Raw genomic sequence first — 19,261 nt, 5'->3', positions numbered from 1 at the left:
AGAGGAGAGCAACCACCCATTGCCCTCTCCTCTTCAAACACAAAAAACTATGATTATTTCGTTAAGGCATTTTGTCAAACACCTGGTAGGCAAATCATTTTCTTCAAAAAATTTAGTTGATGATGATGTATCAAGTGAAAATGGGATATGAGTTGTAATGAAAAGAAGGATGAGATTAATTATTGATGATGGATGTACGGATTTAAACGGTCTCCTCCATGCTAAGGTACGGCAAGTGGGTGTATTTTAATTCATTATCATGAAGACAAATTTAATTCATTATCATGATGGATGTCGTTACTATTTTTTTTATTTATCTTTCACATGAAGAATCATAAAACACATACCAAATATCATCATATTTCCTATTCTCTTCAAATGTTAAAGTTGAGCCAGATGACTAATATCATAAGGAGACGCGTCCATGGGAGAGAGGGCTGTATATGATCTTGATGCGACAAAATTGTTGGCAATTTCTGAGGGATGAAAACCGTCATACCAAGAAGACGAGTCCCGAACAGGGCAAGGCATTGAATTTGGAATGCATAATCCATCTTGTCCTACTTGACAACAAGGAACATTTGGCATGGCTAGTAAATTATAAAAAAAATAATTTTAGTCACTAGTATCATGAATAATCTTTAACGTGTGTAACCAAAATAAGACATTATGCATAAAATTTGTTACACTTTGGCTTCTTGAGATGCAACAATAGCGGAAAAGTTGATGAAAGTGAACCTTGAATCAGATAAACCATTGTTAAGATCATCAACAAGAGGCTTAAGCCTGTCATTAAACATCTTAGTCACATTATTAATCGACCCAACTGTTGGCTCAGTTGTTGTTTGGCCCGAGTGTAAGGCCCAACCCAAGAATTAGGGTTTTATTATATTTAGTAATGTCTTGGCTAACAAGTTAAGTTAGTCTATATAAACCGAGTTATGGTTAGACATTAGGTGTGTGAGTTTGGTCTAACCGAGTTAGGGTTCATCAAGAGTCAAACGGAGTTAGGGTTTGTAATTAATTTTAAGAGTTAGATTTTCTGATTAATTTTGTGTGTTGATTATCGATACGGGACTTGAATTGCTATCAGAGCCAAGTTCAAGAAATCGATAATCGGTCGGCGGTGAGCGGTGGCTTGAGTAGGAGCTATCATCGACGCATATCGGAACCAAGTTGGGTTTCCAAATCGAAGAGTGGTTTGTTAACGCGGGTTAGTCTAACCTATGTTGGTGGTTCTTTTTTAAGAACAAGTTGAGTTTACTTTCTGTTTCTTCTGGTCTTTGTTTTGCGATTAAACAAAGAAAGAAAATAAAGGTGTTTTTGGAATTCTTTGCAATTATTACTCACCAAGCTTTTTGGTGTTAGACTTTATATTTGGTGTTGAATGGTCTGAGGACCTCGAAGAATTCAAAAGAGAAGAAAACAATAGTTTTGATTTCTTTATCAGAACAAAAGGTCAATAAAAATTTGTTTTACACAGGTCTTGTGTATGAAGGAAAAAGTAGAATATTCTTTTTATAGCACAAAAAAAGTGTTTCTTTTGTTTCAACATTTCGGTTTTTCAAGAGATATTTGTAATCGGGTTTTTGTGAGCCAACGAGTTAAACGTGTGTAATTGTGATCTTGTATTATTGAATAGATAATAATATGTACAAGAGTGTTTATATACTAGACTATATTACAATTAGATCCCTCTAATATAATTATTGTAATATCTAATCTAATATGTCTAATATTCCCCCGCAAGTTGAGGCCGGGAAACGACCTGCAGCTTGGATCTTAAAAACAAAAATCGATCTGTCGGCAACGGCTTAGTGAAGATGTCAGCAATCTGATCACGAGTTGAGATGAATTGTACACGTAACCCCCCCTCGAGCAACTTTTTCCCGGACAAAATGAAAGTCTACTTCATGTTTCGTTCCGGCATGAAAAACCGGGTTAGCCAAGAGATAAATAGCACCAAGATTTTCGCACCAAAGTGTAGGAGCAGACTTAGCAGAAAATACCAAGCTCACGTAATAAGGCTTCAAGCCATGTAAGTTCAGCGACAGTGTCAGCTATAGCTTTGTATTCCGATTCGGTAGATGACCGAGAAACGGTACGCTGTTTGCGAGCTGTCCAAGAAATCAGATTAGACCCTAGGTAATCAGAAAAACTCCCGGTGGAGCGTCGATCAACTGGACACCCTGCCCAGTCAGCATCAGAGTAAGCCTGAAGATTATTCCAATGGGCATCAGCAAATGCATGAAGAGTAGACCCAGAAGCATGCCGAATAAGGAGACCATAAGCACAAGTACCGAGAAGATATCTGAGAATACGTTTAACCGCTAACCAATGGTTCTCAGTAGGAGCATGCATGAACTGACATACGTGATTAACAGCGAATGTGATATCTGGCCTAGACAAAGTAACATATTGCAGTGCTCCAACTAACTGTCTGTATTTGACCGGATTAGAAAACAAGGAGCTGTCGTCTAAAGATAACGGAACAGATGTGCTCATCGGGGAAGAAGCCGGTTTAGCTGTGGATAGACCAGCTCGTTGTAAAAGTTCCAGAATGTATTTCTTTTGTGAAAGAATGATATCTGAACCTTGTTTAACAAATTCCACTCCCAAAAAATAATCGAGGTCACCTAGGTCTTTAAGAGCAAATTCGGCACTGAGTTTAGCAACAATCTTGTTAATGGCATCCGAGTTGTTCCCAGTCACAATTATGTCATCCACATAAACTAGAAAATAGATAGGTGTACCACGATAGTTGTATATAAAAAGAGAAGGATCTGTTTTAGACCCCATGAATCCTAGTCGTTGTAAGGCAGTCAAGAGACGAGTAAACCAAGCCGGGGAGCTTGTTTTAAGCCATAAAGAGACTTGTGAAGCTTGCAAACATGAGTAGCTCTTGTCTTATCAATGAAGCCTTGTGGTTGCCGAATGTAAATTGTTTCTTCAAGGTTCCCATGAAGGAACGCATTTTGAACGTCCAGTTGTCGGAAGGACCACTTGCGGGTAACATCTAAGGATAACACAACTCGGATAGTAGCAGATTTTATTACCGGACTGAAAGTTTCATGAAAATAAACACCTGGTTGCTGAGTGAATCCTTTTGCAACGAGCCTGGCTTTATATCGAGAAAGAGCCCCATGTTTGTCTCGCTTTAACCTGTAAACCCACTTGCAATCAATAACGTTAGCACCAGAAACAGGTGGAACAAGAGACCTTGTTCTGTTCTTAACAAGGGCTAAGTACTCTTCAGCCATGGCGTGACGCCATTCAGCGTATTCGTTGGCAGCGGTAAAGGTGGAAAGTTCGGTGTCGGGTGGTGAGCTGATGGTGTGAAAGGCATATGGATCGAATCGGACACGTTGTTTCGGATTTGGCCAAAGATTAGGTGGACGAGTACGAGAAGGTGGAGGCGGAGGCGGTGGTGTTGGAATTGAATTAGAGTTTAGTGTTGGCAGTGGATTTTGTAACAGTGTTTGGTGGGTGGGTATAGGGTTGTTGGAAAAGGTAGAGGAAGACGAGTGATCGGATGATTGTTCAATAGGTGAGGTCGGTGGGCTAGAGTTTGTTGGTTGGTCGGTAGCAATAGAGGTGGTCGGCGGCTATATGGGTGATAGATGGATTGGATTGTGATGTTGGTTCGGTTGTCGGGGGTGGTGGAGATGGGACAAAGGCGGTATATGGAGTAGAGTCGGTAACCAAAGGTATAGGTGATGGTTGTGGCTGGAAGGGAAAGTAGTTTTCATTGAACCGCACATGGCGAGCGATATAGAGGCAATCGGTTGTAGGATCTAAACAACGATACCCATGGTGAACAAGGCTGTAACCGAGAAAAATGCATGGCATCGACCGAAAATCCATTTTATGGGGATTATACGGTCGAAGATACGGGAAACATTGACACCCAAAAACCCGTAAAAAAGAATAATATGGTGGACGGTCATGGACCGTTTCAAATGGTGACCTGCTAGAATTGGAACGAGATGGCATGCAGTTAATGAGATAGACGGCTGTGTCAAATGCAAAATGCCAAAAACGTTGTGGGACAAACGATTGAGCAAGAAGGGAAAGACCCGTCTCAACCACATGACGATTTCGGCGTTCGACTATGCCATTTTGCTCACTCGTGTGGGGGCAAGACCGACGACGAATGATACCAAGCGAGGTAAAAAAGGTGGAAAGATTGCGAAACTCGCCACCCCAATCGGTTTGAACATTTTAAGTTTTGTATTAAATTGTCGTTCGACCATCGAAATAAATTGTTTGAAAACCGAATCCACATCAGACTTTTGTTTCAAATGAAAAATCCACATGTATTTTGAATGATGATCAACACATAACATAAAATACCGATTACTATCATATGATAAAACGGGTGCGGGGCCCCAAACATCACAATATACCAAATCCAAAATATGATTACTACGAAACGAAGAATTATGCTAAGAAAGTTTTGTAGATTTTCCCAATTGACAAGAAGTGCAAACATTATTATAAATTTTATCAGAAACAGGAAGTAAATATTTGGATAACATAGTTCTTAAAAGCTCATGATGCCGATGTCCCAAACGTTGATGCCATACAGCTGAAGAAGCATGATTGGCAGAAAAGGCGAACTTGCGAATAGACTGAAGTTGTGGAAGGACAAGAGAGTAGAGACCATCTTTACTTGAACCCGTGAGTAGTGTGGTGCGTGTAGTTATATCCTTCACACAAAAGAAAAAAGGATGAAATTCAAAGAAGACATGATTATCAAGACAAAATTTTTGAACAGATAACAAGTTACGTTGAATTTGTGGAACATGAAGAATGTTAGATGACGAAAGAGTTTTGTGAGTTGAGGATATATGAGTGGAACCGATGTGAAAAATAGGTAAACCCATACCATTTCCAACATGAAGAGAATCATCACCATGATATGCTTCTGATGTGCCTAAGCTTGCAAGATCTGGTGTGACATGGCTATTGGCGCCAGTGTCTGGGAGCCAAGTTGTGGATGTAGTAGACCGATGGTCAGCAAAGTTTGCAGAGGGTCGTGTATGAACTGTTGATGGATCCCTGTTTGGACAAAGAGATGGGATGTGACCAATACCACATCGGTTGCATGAACCATAAACAGTGTTTGTGTTAGAGGCCCATTCAAACTGACTTCGGTTGCCACCAGTTTGTCGATTGTTGGAATTGCTTCCACGTCCACGATTATTATTGTAACCACGTCCCCTATTGGTTTTAGTAGATCGAGGGCTATAGAAAGCTTGTGAGGGAGCCGATGGTATGAGGTGATATCCGAGTTGTGAGGCTAATTGTTGGACAGCAAGAAGATGAGTCTGTTAGCTGTTGTGTGGCTCTCGAAACTGGTAGTAGGGGTGTTAAGATGGGTGCTGGTTGCTGCCATGAATGCTTGGGATAATGGTGGTGTGGGCTGATTTTTTTGAATCATAAAATCAAGGTCAGCAAGTAAACCTGGTAGTTCATTAAAAGTGATGGTTTTTCACGGCCCAGAAGGTTTGACTTCAGTCCATTATATTCTTCACGAAGACCAGAGGTAGCTAACATGGCCAAATCTTTATCTTTGATTGGTTCACCGATGTTGAAAAGGGCTTTGGCATATTCTTGAGCCCTAGATAGATAGGCTGTAGGTGTTTCATCGCCTTTCATCTCAATCCTTAGGACTTGTTGTTTTAAGGTAAACTCGCTAGACGAAGTACGTGGTGCGTAAGCACGTTCAAGGGAGAGCTAGAGATCCCTAGACGTGTCCCCATGAACATGATGAAAAGATGCTTAAGATACTGTAGAGATAAGCAACATACGGACATGGGCATCATTGGCAACCCACGTAGCATGATTAGGGTTATTATGGGTCACGGTTGGGGTTGCATCTTTGTCTGAACCAGAACCCTCAATTGTGATTGTAGGGGAGGGGCATGGAATAGTTCCATCGATATAGCCAAACATGTTGTTTGTAACAAGAAACGGATGAATCATTGTTTTCCAATACATGTAGTTTGTAGGGGATAGGGTAAAAGCAAACTTGTGGGAATTGTGGGATGTTTTCTCTTGGGTAGTAAAGGCAGCAAGAAGAGCCATGGATTGATGATGATGATGATGATGATGATGATGATGAAGAGAGGGGGGGAAAAAACCTTGTTGTATGGCGGCTGTTTAGGGTTAACAAACCTTGCTGTGATACCAAGTTAAACGTGTGTAACTGTGATCTTGTATTATTGAATAGATAATAATCTGTACAAGAGTGTTTATATACTAGACTATATTACAATTAGATCCCTCTAATATAATTATTGTAATATCTAATCTAATATGTCTAATACAACGTAGTTTAGTTGTGAAAAGTTGTTTAGGGCTAGTGGATCGGTTTGTATTTGTTCCAACGAAGTGGAGCAAGGGTGTTCAACGACGTCAATGGCAAGTGACAAAGAAGAGTCGATAATCCAACCCAAAGCGAGTGGGGGGATATCGTTGCAGGTTCCAAAGCTGAACGGAACTAATTACATCACATGGGTGATTGTGGTGGAAGCGATCTTAGATGATCAAGAGTTATGGGAAGTTGTTCAACCGAATGAGGGTGCGGTTATTGATGCGAAGAAGAATAAAACGGCAAGGTCGTTTTTGTTCCAAGTTATGGAAGGTAATATTCTTCTTCAGGTTTCTCAATACAATAATGCTCGAGAAATATGGGCGGCCTTGAAGACACAGTTTGTTGGGGCCGAGCGAGTTCAAAGGGCTCGACTGCTAACGTTGAAAAGTGAATTTGAGAAACACAAGATGGAAGAAGACGAGACCGTTGATCAGTTTGCGGGAAAAATAACCGGTATGGTTTCAACGGCAACGAGTCTTGGTCACGTATTCGAGAAAGATGTATTGGTGAAAAAGTTACTTGATGCGGTTCCAGACAAATACTCCAACTTGGTAGCCTCAATCGAGCAAACTGTTGATCTTGATAGTATGAGGTTTGAAGATGCTGTTGGAAGACTTAAGGCGTTTGAGGAACGTCTACGAGGGAGAGAACGCGCTTCAAATTCATAAGGTCAGTTACTTTTTAATAGGACATAAAGTAATTATAAAGGGAAGTCGTATGATCAGTCTGGTAGCCGAGGTAAGGGTTGGCCGAGTTCACAGGGACGTGGAAGAGGCCGGGAAACCGGAGGTCAAGATCGAGAGGATGAGGATCAAAATGGTTGTGAAAACCGAGATGGTCAACATCGTGGGTCAAGGTATACGGGTCAAAGAAAGGATCGTCAATGGAGAAGGAAGAATATGTCACATGTTCAGTCTTACCGTTGTGATGAGTTCGGTCACTTTGCATCTTCGTGTCCGAAACATATGAAGAAAAAGGAAGAGTCTAATTTGAACAAAATTGATGATTTTGATCCAAGTTTATTTATGATAAAAGGTGATCTAGAAAACGGTTTTTCTTAATGAAGATGGTGTGATTCCAAAGCGTTTCGAACCGAACCGATGGAGAAAGATGTTTGGTATCTCGACAACGGAGCATCGAATCACATGACGGGTAATAAATCGTATTTTTATGAATTGAATGAACAAATCACGGGAACGGTGAAGTTCGGAGATGAATCTTGTATTGATATTCGGGGAAAATGGTCGGTCTTAATTGAAGGAAAAATGGGGGAGCAACGTTTGTTGACCGATGTCTACTACATCCCGAGCTTACAGTGCAATATCATAAGTCTTGGTCAAGCAACGGAAGGTAGATGCGAGATTCACACGAAACATGATTTGCTAACCATTAAAGATGATATAGGTAAGCTTTTGATGAAGGTGACAAGGACCAAGAATCGATTGTAGAAGATTAGTCTCAAGATAACAAGTCCCGGTAAACGAGGTATCATTGGAATGAAGAATTTTGCAGGTAGGGATCTTCAAAGAATTGGACTGAAAGAAGACAAGCCGGTTACGAGTCAGATTCCAATTAAAGATCCAAGTTCCAAAATTCAAAGTCCAACGAAGAGAGTTCAAGAAACTAACGCGTGGTCAAGGAAGTGATTCAAGCCCAAGGGAAGGCGTCTAATGATCAAACGAAGCAAGTGTGTCTTCTAGCCAAGTGGAGCCGAAAGAACATTGCAATGAAAACCCTCGGGAGAATCATGAGAAGAATGACAAACGTGAAGTTGAATACCCGCCAATTTCGAGTAGGAAATTAGGGGGTGAGTCGGGTGACTCGGGTGCAACCATTGCGGGGGTGATTGTTGCTCAATTGTTATTTGGCCCGAGTGTAAGGCCCAACCCAAGAATTAGGTTTTTATTATATTTAGTAATGTCTTGGCTAACAAGTTAGGTTAGTCTATATAAACCGAGTTATGGTTAGACATTAGGTGTGTGAGTTTGGTGTAACCGAGTTAGGGTTCATCAAGAGTCAAACGGAGTCAGATTTGATAGGGTTTGTAATCAGTTTTTAGAGTTAGATTTTCTGATTAATATGAACCAGAGTAATTCGTTTAGTTTGTGTGTTGATTATCGATACGGGACTTGATCAACACATGGTTTCCCATCAAGTCCCAAACATTGCTATCTCAGCAGGCGTGCACCCTATTAGACCCAAACCGTAAACAACAATTTTCCTAGCTCCCAATTTGTATAAAGCCTGTCGTACGTAAAAAAAAGTAAAAGAAAATGAAAAATAGAAATTAATTTTTTGGGGCTTTTAGATGAAAAAAAAGTTAACTATAAGCCGCAAAAGAATAAATATTACAAACGCATGCATGACAATACAAAAATAAAAAATAAAAATAAAATTTGCATGTGTAAACAAACTGTTTACCACACCAAACACAAAAACAGGAAATTAAAACAGAATAATTACACTCAGTTTTTCCGAGTATTGCCGAATGAGGATTGCTGCATATTGATCAGGCGTGTATATGCGGCTTGTGGGGAAATCGTTTGTCCTAAAGTACTATGTAAATGCACCTTCTTATATATTCATTTGTAAATGTTTTGTTGCACAAGAGAAAGTTGTGAAACTATTGCGGCATGATTGGCTAGCTGCTTACTCAAGCTGTTTCGATCACCCTGAGATAATTTAAGATAATCAAAACCAAAGAGTTTAAATGTATTCATATTATATTGTAAGTTGTAACTAAAACATCATTACAAAAATTGATGCGCTAAGGATGGTTTTGATGCGCTTATTTTATCCCTTTTGCCACACCAATAGGGGTGAACTCGAGTCATGAGGAGCCTCTCGCTAAGCACGATGATGTTGCGGTATGCGCCAGTGTGAAACAATGTTTATGAAAAGTGGCGGACGGGCATTTCACTGCCGCCATTAAAGTATTATGCTCGTCAGGGGTTGCACATTTCGGCAATGACACTTTGAAAGCGTTAGTGGCTAAGCATCCCAATTTGCCCCTGCCGGTTATGCCTGCTTCATTGCTTTCTGAGCCTCCTCTTGTTGTTGATGAGGATTGTGTGCTTGGATGCATTATATCCTTCCCTAAAGGGACGTCATGCAGACGAGATGGATTGAGGGCACAATATATTTTGGATGCATTTTGTGGAGAGGGGTTGCCGATAGTTGTTGGGTTACTAAAGGCTACTACTGTGATGGTTAATTTATGTTTGGGGGGAGATGCCCAAGGGTTTTGGCAGAGTTCATTGCGTCGGCTCCTCTCACATCGTTGCTCAAACCGGACAATGGGATTAGACCCATTGCCGTAGGTGCCATTTGGAGAAGATTGATCTCTAAGATGGCTATGAGGGGTGTTGGGAAAGACATTACTAAATACTTGTGCGACTTTCAGTTTGGGGTGGGAGTCCTTAGTGGTGCAGAGGCCGTTCTTTATAGCGCGAACAGGTTTTTAAGTAAGTTCCATTCTGATGGGTCATTGGCTATGCTTACTATTGATTTTTGTAATGCCTTCAACTTGGTGGATAGGACTGCCCTTCTGAATGAGGTTCGGGCCCGATGCCCATCTATTTCCTTACGAGTGAACATTTCATATAGGCAACCGGCCAGGCTATATGTCGGAGATGGCCACATTTGGTCCACCACTGGGGTTCAGCAGGGGGATCCTTTGGGACCTCTTCTTTTCGCCTTAGTTCTGCACCCACTTATCCATCTAGTCCAGAGTTCCTGTAAGCTTCTCTTTCATGCCTGGTACCTAGATGATGGTACAATTATTGGGGACTCTAAAGAGGTTGCTAAAGCTTTAGATATTATCAAGTCGGAGGGTCCCCGCCTGAGCCTTGAACTTAATATTAAGAAAACCGAAGTATTTTGGCCGTCGTACAATGGGGTTAAGGTGCAGAAGGGGGTGTTTCCCTGTGAGATTGGAAGACCGGTGCTAGGTGTGAAACTCCTCGGGGGAGTCGTTAGCCGGGATGTCGGGTTCATCAGTGAACTTGCTATGAAAAGGGCTTCGCGAGCTGTGGAGTTGATGGGCTATCTCCCGCATTTGCGGGACCCTCAATGTGAGCTCCTTTTTCTCCGTTCATGTATGGGAGTTGGAAAGTTGTTGTTTGGTCGCAGAACATGCCAACCTGTGTATGTAGGGGAAGCAATTTCTGTGTTTTACAATGGCCTTCGGGGGGCGATTGAGGACATCGTGGTTTGTGGTGGTGCCTTCTTTAGAGATTTTCAATGGAGGTTGGCATCACTTCCGACTCGTTTTCAAGGTTTGGGTTTATGTTCAGCTTCAGACGTTTCTACTTATGCGTTTGTGGCCTCGAGGGCGCAATATTGGGAATTGCAGGACCACATTCTTCGGGGTTGTGGTATTGATGGGTTTGACTCCCGATTTTGACATTAGCGATTTTGACATTAGCGATAGATCGGTTGCACATTTCACTTCCCGATTTTGACATTAGCGGTTTCTCTAATAAAGACACCCCCCCTAAAGCCCAACATGCTTTGGCGAGTGCCCTTTATAGTGACATCATCAAGAGTTTGGAAATGAAGTTTGATTTATCCCCTCGTCAGAAAGCGGTGTTTGAGTGTCTTCGGGCTCCTCGGGCTCAAGATTTCTTAAGTGTTCTCCCTATTGAAGGATTGGGCCAACATATGTCGGCTTTGGAGTACCGGGCCATCCTGAAGTATCGGTTAATGATCCCTTTTTTCCGGTAGATGAGCTGTGCCCGGTTTGCCGTAAGGTTTGTTTGGATTCTTTTGGCGAGCATGCGGTTCACTGTAAAGAGTTTCCTGGGTTTAAGTACAGGCATGATTTGGTGAAGGATGTTCTATGCGATATTCTTAAACGAGCCGGAATTTCGGCTAAAAAGGAAGCCCCCGCAAACTTTCTTACGGATTCTCAAGAAGGAAGATCTACATTACGACCGGCCGATATTCTTGTTTTTGGGTGGGTAGGGGGAAAACACGCTTGTGTCGACCTCACAGGAGTGTCCCCTCTTGTTGGGATTAGGGACAATGGGTTTGTAGCAGGCCATGCAGCATTGAAGGAGGCATCGGGCAAGGTTGCTAAACACGAGAGAGCTTGTTTGGAGAATCAACACGTGTTTATCCCTTTGCCTCTGACACTTTTGGTTTCTTAGCTCCGGATGTCGTGGACCTTTTGAATAGAGTTCAGAAAGTTGTGTATAGTAACGTATCAGCCCATAAGAATCGAAACTTTGTTTTTAGTCGGATTGGGTTTGCTATCCAAAAGGGGTTTGCGGCGCAGCTTGTTGCCCGTTTACCTGCCACTTCATTGTAAATCGTTTGGATGTTTCTATGATATTAAATCCATAAAAAAATATTCAATCAAAAAAAATACCAAATTCCTTCCTGCTTCATCCCTAATACCACCACCAGCACTACCGTAGTTTACACCCTTGGTGATCTCTTCGCGAGTCGCGGTGGCATACGGTGGAATGAAATTCGAAAAACCTAGAAGTTTACCTGAAATCAAATAAATGATCTATTTTTCACCATATTTAACTAAACTAAAAAGTTGAAGCTTATGGTCCCAAATATATATTTAAGAGGCATTCAATTCAATTTTTTATTTTGGGGTTTTCAGAATTTGATCAGTAGATCGAGCAAAGAAAAAAACAATAAACTTAAGGATTCTTTTAACCAAAAATAATTCCATTTGTGATATTTTTGATTACTTTGTCTCTTTTCAAAATCGCATACAAATATATGTGCTATCATTGTACCACGTAGCAAAAATATATTTTTTGTATAGAAATACCTGGACTTTTCTTTTTTTTAACGACCAACTAAGTAACACCGGTTACTTTGTACGTGGCTCCCATTGGCTAAAGGTAGCCCGAGCCGACCGCTAGTCCGGACGGACGGAACCCCTAACGGTCCACCTATTGAGGGATTCACCGGATAAAACTTGACCCCCACACCCACGAAATGGCACGACAACGAGGAGCTGGTAAAACCGGATGAGATCAGGCCTCGAACCCTGGCTAGGCAGGGTCATCCCTCATATCTCCCATATAAATTGGTGATAGTGAGGTTTGAACCCCCTACCTCTCACTTATAAAGTGAGTGCTCTACCATTAAGATACATCCAATTTATGAAATATCTGGACTTTAGAATCTAATTTGTACCAAAAAAAGGGTGAGCCGGTCTGTTAAAGTTTATCTTTTTCCTTTTTGAAGTATAAACATGTTCAAATGTAAGATTTAACCGCAAAATGCATATGTAATAAGTTTATCAAAAATGCATTGCATTACAGGAGTTTGAACATGGCCGAATGACAACATGTTCTTGGTGACGACAATTATCTCAAGAACATATTCGGTATGCATCGGCGAAACAAAGGAGGCGAACAGGCGGTGGCAAAACACGAGACATCATTTTTCGTCACAAATTTGCCAGATGGGGTGACAAAAAATGAGCTATGGGAAGAATTTAAAAGCTTGGGGATGATGTCGGATGCTTACGTTGCTCAGAAACGGGACTTCTTCGGGAATTTCTTTGGTTTCATTAGGTATAAAAGGGTGATAAACGTTCAGGAAATGTTGAAAGAGTTGAACTCGGTTAAGATTCATGGTGCAGTTGTTGATGTTTCGGTTGCCAAATACGACAAAAATAACAATAAGCAAGTGTTTGAAACAGTGGGGAAGAAGGTAGACCATGCTCATAAATCAGAAAGGAAGACCACTAGTGCTATACCGACAAAAACTAATACAATCCCGGCGGGGTCCTCGTATAAAGATGTGGCACTGTCAGGTATGAGGGATAAGAATTCCGATGTGGGAAAGAAGATGGTGGAGCTGAAGGATAGTACAAAGTGGTCACCGTTGGAGTGGATTGGAAGTTAGGTTATTGCGGTGGCAAAAATAACCAGGAGAATGTGAATCTGGTGGGGGATGGTAGTCCAATGGTGGTGGAAGACAACGTGGGTGCCGAAATCAAGGACCGTGAAAATAGTTTGAATACGGCGAATCGGAGTAACACGGAGACTCCGGCCTTCTTGGAAGACGGAGGGTCGGTGAATAATGATTTTGGGACCTCGGGAAAGGAATGTGCATGGGAAAGACCCATTGGTTTGCATGGGGAACAGTGCGCAAAGGTGGCGGCTCCTCTCACACCTTCCAAAGTGCGAGTGGGTGAAGCGAACATAGAGATGGAGTGTACAGGTGGGATTGATAATACTGGTGGGCCTGATAATTTAGTGGGCCAAAATAGATTAACACTCTCCAGGAAGAGGCCAAGAAGGATTAGGACCCCTGGGTCCACTAGTCCAACTACGGACTTAGATCATTATGAAGTGGGTAATGGGCATGGGTCGGATGACCTAAATATGGTGGGATTAGAGAAAATAATATTCTTTTCTCTGATGCATGTGAGATTTGCGAAGACGAGGTCGGAAATCAAAAGGAAGTGGGTGAAAATGGAGAAGTGGGGTTTTTAAGCACAGGAGATACCTGATTGTTAAAGGTTTTATTAAGGCCACTGGGGTTAAGTTGAATATTTTTAATATTTACGCACCAAATGATCCGATAGAAAGGAGGGCACTATGGGGGGAATTATTACAAACGAGAAGGGTTGCGGATGGGTTATGCGTTTTGGCAGGTGACTTTAATGAGGTACGGGAGGCCTCGGAGAGATTAAATTCTGAGTTTGTTGCCTCATACGCAGATGTGTTTAATAGTTTTATAAATGAGGCTGAGTTGTGCGAGTATAGTATGGGCGGTGGAACGTTCACTTATGTGTCGGATAGGGGTGATAAATTTAGTAAAATTGACCAGATTTTGGTGTGTAAAGATTTTATGGCGCTATGGCCGACGACTTCTTTAAACGTATTGACTAAAGGTTGTTCGGATCATCGACCGCTATTGCTCGGGATGGTACCTGTCGACTTTGGGCATATTCCGTTTCGATTTTTTAATAGTTGGTTAGAGATGCCGGGGTTTATTGAGTTTGTGGAAGAAAAAAGTTCTAGATTCCTGTTTCACGGGCCGGCAGATCTGGCACATGCAACGAAACTTCGGTGGTTGAATAACCAAATTAAGAGGTGGCTGGATGTGAAAAAGAGATTGGTAGTAGGTGAGTATGAACAAAAAAAACGCTTGATCTCTGAACTGGAGTGTGTTGCGGAGCAGAGACCATTATCACAACAGGAATTTGAGAAGCGGGCGGAATGTTTAGCTGTTATTGAAGTGGCAGATTTGGAGAAACAGAAAGACCTCCGTCAGAAGGCGCGGGTTAGATGGGCTGTGGATGGGGACGATAATACAGCTTATTTCCATGGTATCCTTAACGCAAATTTATCCTCTAATAGGATGCATGGGTTGATGGTGCAAGGGGGCTGGGTCGCCGATCCGGTGGTGGTTAAGGGGGAAGTTTTTGGGTTTTTTGCGTCTAGGTTCGCTGAACCAGTAAACGATCGTCCTCGGCTTCAATGTTTTGAGTTAAGGAGGTTAAATGAGATTGAGGCGGAGGGGCTGATTTCACCTTTTTCTTTGTTAGAAATTAAAAATGCGGTTTGGGAATGTGAAGGGGACCGGTCTCCCGGACCATACGGTTTTAACTTTAAATTTCTTAAAAGGTGTTGGTCTTGTTTTCAGTCAGATTTCACTAATATTTTTAACGAGATGCACTTGACTGGGCGATTTAGTGATGGTGTGCTTGCTTCGTTCATTGGCTTAATTCCGAAATCGAAAGACCCGGTCAACCTATCGAATTTTAGGCCGATTAGCTTAATCGGGTGCATAAATAAAGTAATTTCGAAGGTGCTAGTAAACCGTTTAAAGAAGGTGATTGGGAAATTAGTGTATGTCGAGCAATCAGCTTTTCTTGCTAATTGAAGTATTCTCGATGGGCCTCTTATGTTAAACGAGATAGTGGCATGGTTGAGAAAGGCGAAGAAGCGGGGTATGAAATTTAAAGTGGACATTGAAAAGGCATACGACTCATTAAGTTGGAAGTTTTTAGACTCGGTGCTTGCCCAGATGAATTTTCCAACTAAATGGAGGGTATGGGTATGCAAAATATTTGCAGGAGGTACGGTGTCGGTTCTTGTTAATGGTTCGCCTACACCAGAGTTCTCGTGCTCGCGGGGAATAAGACAAGGGGATCCACTTTCACCGTTCCTTTTTGTTTTGGCAATGGAGACGTTAACAGGTATTATGAAACGAGCTAGTCATGTAGGAATTTTTAAGGGCTTGAAATGTGGGTTGGGAGGTCCAGAGGTAACTCGTTTCTTATATGCTGATGACGTATTTGTCGGAGAATGGGACGTGGAAAATGTGAAGGTTCTTCGTCGGATATTACGTTGTTTCTATTTAGTTTCCGGCTTAAAAATTAATCTAAATAAAAGTTGGTTATTTGCGATAAATGTGGAGGAGCCGGAAAGGGTGATCGTGGCGAATATGCTCGGGTGTAAGACGAGAACCTTCCCGTTTAAATACCTTGGGCTACAAGTCGGAGCAAATATGAATTTGGTGAAGTCGTGGGATCCAGTGGTGGACTTGTTTAGAAAAGGATTATCGTTGTGGAAAGCCAAGAAATTATCTTTCGGTGGTCGACTTACGGTAATTAAGTCGGTTCTTAAATCGGTACCCACTTATTACTTCTCGTTATACAAAGCTTCGGTTGGGGCGTTGGAGAAACTTGATAGAATCCGAAGAGTTTTCTTTTGGGGAGGGTCGGAAGAAGAAATGAAAATAAATTGGGTGGCATGGAATAAAGTGGTTGCTCTGGTTAATAAAGGGGGGCTCGGTGTGGGTTCGTTGCGTGAAACAAATCTTGCTATGCTTGCAAAGTGGTGGTGGAGGTTTAAAAATGAAAAGGATAGGTTATGGAGGAGGGTTGTATGGGCTGTCCATCACTCGGATAGATCATGGTCATTTATTCCGGCTAAGGTTTCGTTACCGGGCCCTTGGAAACATATAGTGAAGATCTCAAGTGAAGTGGCTGAGTTGGGGATTGATTTGGCTACTGTGATGCGGTGTGAGGTGAAAGTGGCACTAATGCATTGTTTTGGATTGACAGATGGTGCGGGGACGTGACATTCCATGCCCGTTTTCCGTTGTTCGAATTGGAAGCTAATAAGTGGTGTAAAGTTTCCGATCGGTTACTAATGTATGAAGGGGAAATATGTGGACAATGGGGTTGAGTTAGAGCACCGAACGGGCAAGCGGAGGTGGCTGAACTACGCGAACTACTTACTACATGTAACAATTATGTCTTCTGGAAGGAGAAGATAGTTGGGTTTGGGACTTGGATTATGGTGAAGGTTTTTCGGTTAAGAGTTTGAAAGAAATTTTTGCTATTAATTTGGGATTAGAAGAAAGCCACTTGTTTGAATGGAATAATTTTGTACCGAAGAAAGTGGGGATCCTAGCATGGAGGGCGGAAATGGAACGTATACCTGTTTTGTTTTCTTTGGCAAAACGAGGAGTTGCGGTAGAGTCGATTATTTGTCCGGTTTGTGAAGAAGATTTGGAGACGGCGGAACACATGCTTGTGTCTTGTGAATTTGCTCAATCAATTTGGAGTATTATTTCTGTTTAGTGTAAGGTACCGACAATCTTTGCTTTTTCGACTCGGGATTTGTTGGAATTACATAAACATGTGTTATTGTCGAGTAGAAAGGCAAAGACGTTCCACGCGGTTTGCTTAACAACAATTTGGTGCCTTTGGTGTGCAATAAATCGTTGGGTGTTCGAGAGAAAACCGCCTAGATTAAGGAGTGTGATCGCAGAGATCAAGGCCTTTAGCTATTTGTGGGTAAAAAATCGGTCTAAGTGGCCGGATTTAACGTGGGAAAGGTGGTGTCGTTTAATGTGTAATCACATTTACGAGTCTAATCGGGTGGAACTTGGGGGGTATGTAGTTGTATTTTACTTGTTGTTCGGGTGGTTTTGGTGTTCGCTAGTATCTTGCTAGTGTTTTGAATAAAATTTTGTTGGTCGTTCAAAAAAAAATAAGTTTATCAAACCAAATTAATTTTGTTATTAATATTAGCATAGCAAGGTATAAATACAAGAAAATGAAATTGGTTACAAGCTACAAATGTGGAATATTAAATATATAATAAAAACTAATCAAACATATTCAAACTATCTTAATATAAACAAGAGTTACATATTTTAAATTAAATATTGAATTTTGTATGAACTATTTGGAGAAAAATCGTTAATGGTTATGCTCTCTAATAATATGTTCCAAGGTGAATCTTGTGGCTTTAGTATATAAGATGATCGAATGAAATTTCATAAATATATACTATAAAGAATAAACAGCGTAGTTATCAAATTAAGAGAGACAAACCGATGACGTCTGGGACCGTAAGACCATTAGTGAATCTACCGGTGGTACCTTGTGGAAAATCAATCCCATAAGGCGGGTAATTAGCTTTTTTGGCTCTTAGAAATCCATTGTTATTTTCGCTATCAACCGAAGAGTCCCCAAAGATAAAGTAGCATGGGACTTGTGGTTCACCGATGACAATACGTATTTGAAAATGCATTAAAGCTGAAATCATGAGGACACCAAAGAATAGGCCGACCTTAAAAGCCATATTTATTGTTGACTACAAATAGAGGAATATGAATTTTGAAATTTGAATGCAACATGCATACTACTTATAGAAAATGAGAAGGGTTGTACTAGGGACACCCCATACACCTCTTAATATGGGGCTTATAGTGTAATACGCCTCATATTAAGGGTGTTTGTCGTTTATGTTGTATTTTATATGAGGCGTATTGTGCAATACCCCTCATATTAACGCATAATACGTCCCGTATTGTACAATACGGGCCATATAGGATACGATATGACAACCTAGGACTGTTTGACAGTCCTAGGTTGTCATATCGTATCCTATATGGCCCGTATTGTACAATACGGGGCATATTGGTTCAGTACCTATATGCCACGTATTGTACAATACGGGGCATATAGGTTCAATTTGAATAATGGAGCCATCTAGCTCCCCCTTTCTTCTCTTTATTATATATATATATATATATATATATATATATATATATATATATATATATATATATATATATATAAAGAGAGAGAGAGGTGTGTGTGTGTGTGTTATCATACACACACAATTCACTATCCCATTTTGAGAATCAAAACCAAAAAAATAAAATGTGGTGGTTCGACAATATGTTTTCTGACAACGAGGAGAAGCTGGGATACGCGCCTAACGATCAGCCTAGCGGATTATGGAGGTCATTCGCCTTCTTCCTATCACGTACAAGTGGGTGTTTGTTTGTATGATAATAATAAATAATAGTAATAATAAGAATATGAATAAATAATAATAATAATATTACGTAATAATAATAATAATAACAATAAATAATATTACGTAGTAATAATAATAATAAATAATTACAATAATAATATATAATAAATAATAATAACAACAATAATAATAAACACATTCATACATGGTCCATTTTAACAGAAGATGGGTTAAAAGAGGACATATATGCAGCGTATAGTGCTATACGCCGCATATTGAACCCCTTTTAACCCCTCTTTTTTTAAAAGGGACCATGTATAGATGTGTTGGGGGTTAAAAGGGGACATATATGCGACGTATAGCACTAGACGCCGCATATATTTCCCCTTGTAACCCTCTATATGCTAAAATGGGCCATGTATAGATAGATGTGTTTATTGTTATTTATTATTATTATTGTTTGTATTGTAATAATGCTGTTAAAAAAAGTATTGTAATTATTTATTATTATCACGTAATATTATTATTATCATTTATTCATTATTATTAGTATTAGTGTTATATCTTATTATTTAATAATTATAATTTATATTATTATTGTTATTTAACTGTT

At 40.7% G+C, this 19,261-nt stretch overlaps 1 pseudogene; it reads right to left on the bottom strand.

The window, feature by feature from the left end:
- Positions 1 to 381: 381 nt before the first annotated feature.
- On the bottom strand, positions 382 to 17,964 carry LOC143629982 (GDSL esterase/lipase At1g29660-like; annotated as a pseudogene).
- Positions 17,965 to 19,261: the final 1,297 nt, after the last annotated feature.

Source organism: Bidens hawaiensis, unplaced genomic scaffold, assembly GCF_021521415.1.
Source record: "Bidens hawaiensis isolate Kalapana, Puna unplaced genomic scaffold, B.hawaiensis_p1.1 tig00005498_1, whole genome shotgun sequence".
Taxonomy (NCBI): Eukaryota; Viridiplantae; Streptophyta; class Magnoliopsida; order Asterales; family Asteraceae; genus Bidens; species Bidens hawaiensis.
The sequence above is the reverse complement of the archived record's forward strand: the minus strand, read 5'-3'. Positions and strand labels throughout refer to the sequence as shown.